Source organism: Thalassophryne amazonica, chromosome 12 (assembly GCF_902500255.1).
Source record: "Thalassophryne amazonica chromosome 12, fThaAma1.1, whole genome shotgun sequence".
Taxonomy (NCBI): domain Eukaryota; kingdom Metazoa; phylum Chordata; class Actinopteri; order Batrachoidiformes; family Batrachoididae; genus Thalassophryne; species Thalassophryne amazonica.
In genome coordinates, this window is record NC_047114.1 from 61,452,631 (window position 1) to 61,459,842 (window position 7,212).

Below are 7,212 nucleotides of genomic sequence, written 5' to 3' on the forward strand. Positions count from 1 at the left end.
AGGAGTGAGAACAAGCAAAGCGAGAATGCCCAAACTGTGCAGAAAAAGACAGTGATGCCAGGGAAGTAGTAGATTGCAGGGTTAGAGAAGTGGGCTTGTAACCAGATGGTCCTTCAGTCAGGTCCATAAGTATGTGGACAGCAGCAGCTTTTGTAATTTTGCCCTCGTTCTCATCGCAATGAAGTTGAATTGAAATAGTCAAAATGTGCTAGTAGCTTTAGCTCTAACTGAAGAGATTCAACCATTTAGAAATTATGGCCACATCTATCTATCTATCTATCTATCTATCTATCTATCTATCTATCTATCTATCTATCTATCTATCTATCTATCTATCTATCTATCTATCTATCTATCTATCTATCTATCTATCTATCTATCTATATATATATATATATATATATATATATACAGTAAGGAAAATAAGTATTTGAACACCCTGTGATTTTGCAAGTTCTCCCACTTAGAAATCATGGAGGGGTCTGAAATTTTCATCTTAGGTGCAGCATGTCCACTGTGAGAGACATAATCTAAAAGAAAAAAAAAAATCCGGAAATCACAATGTATGATTTTTTAATAACTTATTTGTATGTTACTGCTGCAAATAAGTATTTGAACACCTACCAACCAGCAAGAATTCTGGCTCACACAGACCTGTTAATTTTTCTTTAAGAAGCCCTCTTATTCTCCACTCTTTATCTGTATTAATTGCACCTGTTTGAACTTGTTACCTGTATAAAAGACACCTGTTCACACACTCAGTCAATCACACTCCAACCTGTCCACCATAGCCAAGACCAAAGAGCTGTCTAAGGACACCAGGGACAAAACTGTAGACCTGCACAAGGCTGGAATGGACTACAGGACAACAGGCAAGCAGCTTGGTAGAAGACAACAACTGTTATGATTATTTATTAGAAAGTGGAAGAAACACAAGATGACTATCAATCTCCCTCGGTTCGGGGATTCCATGCAAGATCTCACTTTGTGGGGTAAGGATGATTCTGAGAAAGCTCAGAACTACAAAGGAGGACCTGGTCAATGACCTGAAGAGAGCTGGGACCACAGTCACAAAGATTACATTAGTAACACATAATGCTGTCATGGTTTAAAATCCTGCAGGGCAGCAAGGTCCCCCTGCTCAAGCCAGCACATGTCCAGGCCCGTTTGAAGTTCACCAGTGACCATCTGGATGATCCAGGGGAGGCATGGGAGAAGGTCATGTGGTCAGATGAGACCAGAATAGAGCTTTTTGGAATCAACTCCACTTACCATGTTTAGAGGAAGAGAACAACCCCAAGAAAACCATCCCAACCATGAAGCATGGGGGTGGAAACATCATACTCTGGGGGTGCTCTTCTGCAAAGGGGACAGGACGACTGCACCGTATTGAAGGGAGGATGGATGGGGTCATGTATTGCGAGATTTTGGCAAACAACCTCCTTCCCTCAGTAAGAGCATTGAAGATGGGTCATGGCTGGGTCTTCCAGCATGACAATGACCCCAAACACACAGCCAGGGCAACTAAGGAGGGGCTCCGTAAGAAACATTTCAAGGTCCTGGAGTGGCCTGGCCAGTCTCCAGACCTGGACTCAATAGAAAATCTTTGGAGGGAGCTGAAACTCCAAACCTGAAAGATTTGGAGAAGATCTGTATGGAGGAGTGGACCAAAATCCCTGCTGCAGTGTGTGCAAACCTGGTGACAAACTACAGGAAACATTTGACCTCTGTAATTGCAAACAAAAGCTACTGTACCAAATATTAACATTGATTTTCACAGGTGTTCAAATACTTATTTGCAGCAGTAACATACAAATAAATTATTAAAAAATCATACATTGTGATTTCCAGATTTTTATTTTTATTTATTTTTTTTTAGATTATGTCTCTCACAGTGGACATGCACCTAAGACGAAAATTTCAGACCCCTCCATGATTTCTAAGTTGGAGAGCTTGCAAAATCACAGGGTGTTTAAATACTTATTGTCCTCACTGTATATATATATATATATATATATATATATATATATATATATATATATATATATATATATATATATATATATATATATATACACACACACACACACACACACATATATATATATATATATATATGTATATGTGTGTGTGTGTGTGTGTGTGTGTGTGTGTGTGTGTGTGTGTGTATACAGTCTTTCAATTTTCAGGGTCTATAAGCAATTGGACAACAAATATAAGTATGGCAATTCTGTCTGGATTAGGTAGTTCTCAAAAAATGAGTGGCTGTGCAAGATTGAGACAAGTGAGGGAAACCATCAAGACACCCATGGCTACTCTGAAGGAGGTAGATCCTTAGATGCTTCTGTGGATGTGACTGGAGAAACTGAGGACAGTGCAACTTTTGTATATTTTATGACCAGGATGTGACTACAAAATGTTCATGTTTCCATCACCTGACTTCACTAAAGAAAACTAGCTGTAAAAGTAATTTGCATTAAAATAGAAACCTTATGTTTTGTTTGTCCATGTATTTATGGCCTATGAAAATGGAGGAACTATGTATAAAAATGGCTGTAACTCCTAAATTGTTAGTATGGTGTATATATATAGTAAATGAACTGCATTTGTAGATCACTTTTCCATCTACATCAGAAGCTCAAAGCACTTCACAATTATGGCTCACATTCTTACATACCGATGTCAAAGCCCTTGAATTAAAGGTGAAAATCTCCACTATAAGAGCATCTTAATTATTTCATTTCAGACATAATTACAAAACTGTCACTGTTGAACTACCTATGGACCCGACTGGCTCAGTTCCCTGATCAATAAACAGGTTCCCTTGAGCAATGGTCCTTAATTCTCAGATTGCTTCTGTTGTGCACACCATGACATTGTTACATGAATGGGTGAATGTAAAGCATATTGTAAAGCACTTTTATGGTCTCTATCAGACAGAAAAAGCACTATTATAAATGTAGTGCATTGACGGTTTAGTCCAAATATAGTCTGCTCTGCTTACGTTATATTGGTGTTAAAAAGAAATGGCTCTGGTAGATTCATGTATATGTCAGAACAATCTTACTGTGAATGAGTCAGTATTTAACAAAGCCAGAAGGCTAGAAATCCACTCTCACACTTCAGCCTGGACTGTTTCACTCTTTCACCTCTCACGTCTCTGCAGGCTTACTTTATAATAAGACAGGTGTTGCATTTGTCAGGGTTACATGAAATACTCTAACAAGCTGACCGTTCTGCATTGGGCACCAGCTGTCAGGTGACACTATGAATTAGAATGTGTTAACCTGCAGGGTGTTCAATGTCACGCAAGATGTTATTTTAATGTTCATGCATTTCTAAAAAGACACTTGTACTCAGTATTTTATATGCAGTTAAGAGGACTTAGCTTCTCCTGACTGAAGAAAAACAACAGTTGTTAATGATGTGTGTGTCCGGGGGGGTCATATCAAACACAGCATTTTATCAAAATTTTTGATGCCTAGAACTTTTTTTCACATTTGTCATAATTAAACAATGCAAACCATCTGACAGCAGTATTGTTCCAGTCTGCTCCCCAACACAACCCCACTACTGTTTTTTGTGTTGCCACAGTGAACACAAAATACAGTATTTCAAAAAACAAACTAACTAACTAAAAAATAAATGATCATAATGAGAATAAAATTTATTGCCAAGAAAGTTCTTCCATACAAGGAATTTGATCTGGTGTTGTTGGTGCATAAACAACAAGAAAAAGGAAGGGAAAAAAAACTTCTGTTCGAAGTAAAAGCATCAAATCATTAAATAGGCAAAACTATATTCACTGTGAAATAAATATAACGTAACAATTATACAGTTAAACTGTTAAACAGGTGTACGGGTGTACAATACCTTTCAGTGCAGGGAGCCAACCTGTACTTTGTGGAAGTTGGGGTGCGTAGAGGCAGAGTAAATGGGGGTCTCTGGCATTATTTATTAGTCTAGTTGTGGATGGAAAGAAGCTGCTTTTGTGTCTTGAGGTTTTAGTCCTGATGGACCTCAGCTGCCTGCCATTGGGAAGGGTGAAAAAAGTTTGTGTCCTGGGTGAGGGGATCAGCCACAATCTTCCTTGCTCGCCTCAGGGCCCTAGAGGTGTACAGGTCCTGTAGGGATGGCAGACTGCAGTCGATCACCTTCTCTGCTGCGTGGATGATACACTGCAGTCTGTCCCTGTAAATAAATAAATAAGAGTGTCATAGTGTTGAAAACTTGATCAATTACAGAAGAAGCGATCTGTTTCAGTGTTTATTACCTTAATTGGAAAGGACCTGCTTGCCACACCCCCTTCTGAAAGGGCCATGGAGCAGGAATGATGTAATGTATGACCATACCTTCCCACTGTGTGGGTGTGTCTCATAAAACAAGTAAGAGATAGGTACTGAAATGAGCTGTTTCTGCCTTAATTTTTTTTTTTTTTTTGGGGGGGGGGGGGGGGTGGAATTAGCTACATACACAAACATAAAACTATAGAACTGAGGATGCTTGACATATATAGAACCCAACCCATCTTTAACTATAAAAAGTAAATCTAAAATAATTTTTGGTAAATATGACTATTTGTCTGAGTTTTTGTAAAATATTTATTAGATGCAGGTTTTTACACAAGTGAATACATCCAACTGTGACTATGTACTTTGACCTACTTATGAATATTTCTTTCCCTAGAGAAATGATCATTGTTTAATTATAGTCCTGTGGCAAGCGCACAGTGCATACATGAAATGAGCAGAGAAGCAGTCAACTTCAATCCCCCGCCCCCAACCCCAAAAAGTAAAAAAATAAAAAATCACAGCAAGAACATTTTACAATTACACATACATTGCCATTATACTGGCATGGCAACCACCTGTGGATTTAGACCGAAATTTCTCCTCCATGTATGCAAGTATACTTCAAGGAAACTGCTGATTTCCACAGTGTAAGACTGTTTTGTGTTCTGTTTACCAGCACTATTGATTGTTCTACAGTCTCTAGTGTACAGGTGGATGAAAATAGATACTATGTGATGATGGCCTTGTACTGTGCTGAGAACTTTGAGAATTAAGTCCCAAAACCCAGCAGAGGACAGACCCAGGGTATATAGGGAGAATGATGCTGAGGATTGAGCCACCAGACAGGTGGAGAAGAGGGAGGCCAAAGAGGAGGTTTATGGATGTGGTGAGGGAGGACATGCAGGCCGATGGTGTGACAGACAAGGATGCAGAAAACAGGGTGAGAAGGTTATGCTGTGATGAAAGGACTGAAAGGAGGACAGAGTTTTAGACTTGAGTAGGCTGTATCGGTAGTCTAAAAGTTTTATTAAGCTTACGATACATTAATGTATTTCCAGTTGAATAAAGAGGCTAGATGACTACAACTATATGATATGAATGTCATTAAAATGTAAAACTAGTTCTCACCGTGCAGTTAGTGCACCTTCCTCTCAAACAGAATACCCCAACTAGAAGGTGGCACATGACCCAACCTCCTCTGACATTTGTACTGGAAAAGTCAAATGCACATGTCTTTTCTACTGGGTTCCAAACCAAATCTCCTGTGGAGTCACAAGCAAAATGGGAAATGCCCAAAGAAATGGGACCAATCATTGGGTTTTGGTGTACTATAAGCCACAGTAAATCCCTTCGGCTGCTCCCTTGTTTGTACTCAGGGTCGCCACAGCAAATCCAAGGTGGATCTGCATGGTGAATTGGCAGAGGTTTTACGCCGGATGCCCTTCCTGACGCAACTCCACATTACATTGGAGAAATGTGGCAGGGGTGGGATTTGAACCCGGAACCTTCTGCACTGAAACCAAGCGCATTATCCACTTGGCCACAACTGCATAAAAATGTTACAGAAATAATTAGTTTAAAAGCAGGAAAAAGACAAAAGAAAACAGCAGACTGTTGGATTTAATGGTTTAGCATGTAATTCTTTTGCAAATTCCCATTGGGTGTGTCCCTTGTCGGCTTAGTGGGGTTGCCCGTGCCTGCATCTGTGCAACATGTCCCCAAGGGTGGTGCAGGGCTGCTGGAGTTGGTGGGTGAGATGAGATGGTACTATTCTGGGTCTCACTGCACTGCAAAGTATATCTGAAGATGATCAACAGCTTTAGGCTGTAAAATCTACAGGTTATTGTCTAAAGGTATTTACACTTTTCCAGTTTTCAGATTTATACTGGCAACCACAGCTGACAGTTTGTTTTCATATTTGTTCTGTAAAAACTGCTTTTTTAACAGTGTACAAAATTATTAAATTATTTTGCTACAGCAAACAGTTATGAATTGAAATGATTTAAAGAGCACTTTGTGCCTCCAGATGTGCTTACTTCTGTGCCCTACATTAGTAATAATTGACTGTTGTGGAGAGTCTGTTAGTCATCTGTAAATTGCCTTTATTAAGGGATTAAAGCCAGTTGTGGATGAGTTGAGTCAACAGGCTGAATGTGTGTGTGTGTGTGTGTGTGTGTGTGTGTGTGTGTGTGTGTGTGTGTGTGTGTGTGTGTGTGTGTGTGTGTGTGTGTGTGTGTGTGTGTGTGTGTGTGTGTGTGTGTGTGTGTGTGTGTGTGTGTGTGAGCCTAAAGGCTCCTCTCTTCATTTGATTCATCCAATTAAAGCAGCGCTTCATTCCCGCCATTGCCTCTTCCTTCCCTTGGGCTCCATGTTGGCACACAGCAACTAATTTAGAGACAGGAAGATTTTTTCTTCCTTCCCTGCTGCAGACAGAATGCCCTCCAAACGGAAATTAAACTGCCTGGGATGGTTTCACTGACAGCTTTTTGATCAATATTAGAAAACCGACAACAGAAATCTTTTGTACAATGTGTCTGTCTTAAACCCTGTCTTAGACTACGAGCTTTATTGTGCTGGAGCTTGCATTGTTATTTAAAATAATTATTGTGTCCAAAGGTTAGCTGCTTGTGTTTGTATTTTATGGCAGATGTGTTGTTTTTATTATTACTGTTTTATTATTGCATTACCAGCCCAGTATCACGTTTTTTTTTTCATCCTCCCGTCACGAAATGATTCCAATTTTCATGACAGGGTTTTTTTAAACTCACTATTACTAAACCTACTCCTACCCCAACCCTAACCTTAACCATAACCTAACCCTACTCCTTCCCCCAACCCTAACCTTAACCATAACCTAACCCTAATCCTACCCCTAACCCGAACTTTAACCATAACCTAACCCTACTCCTACCCCAACCCT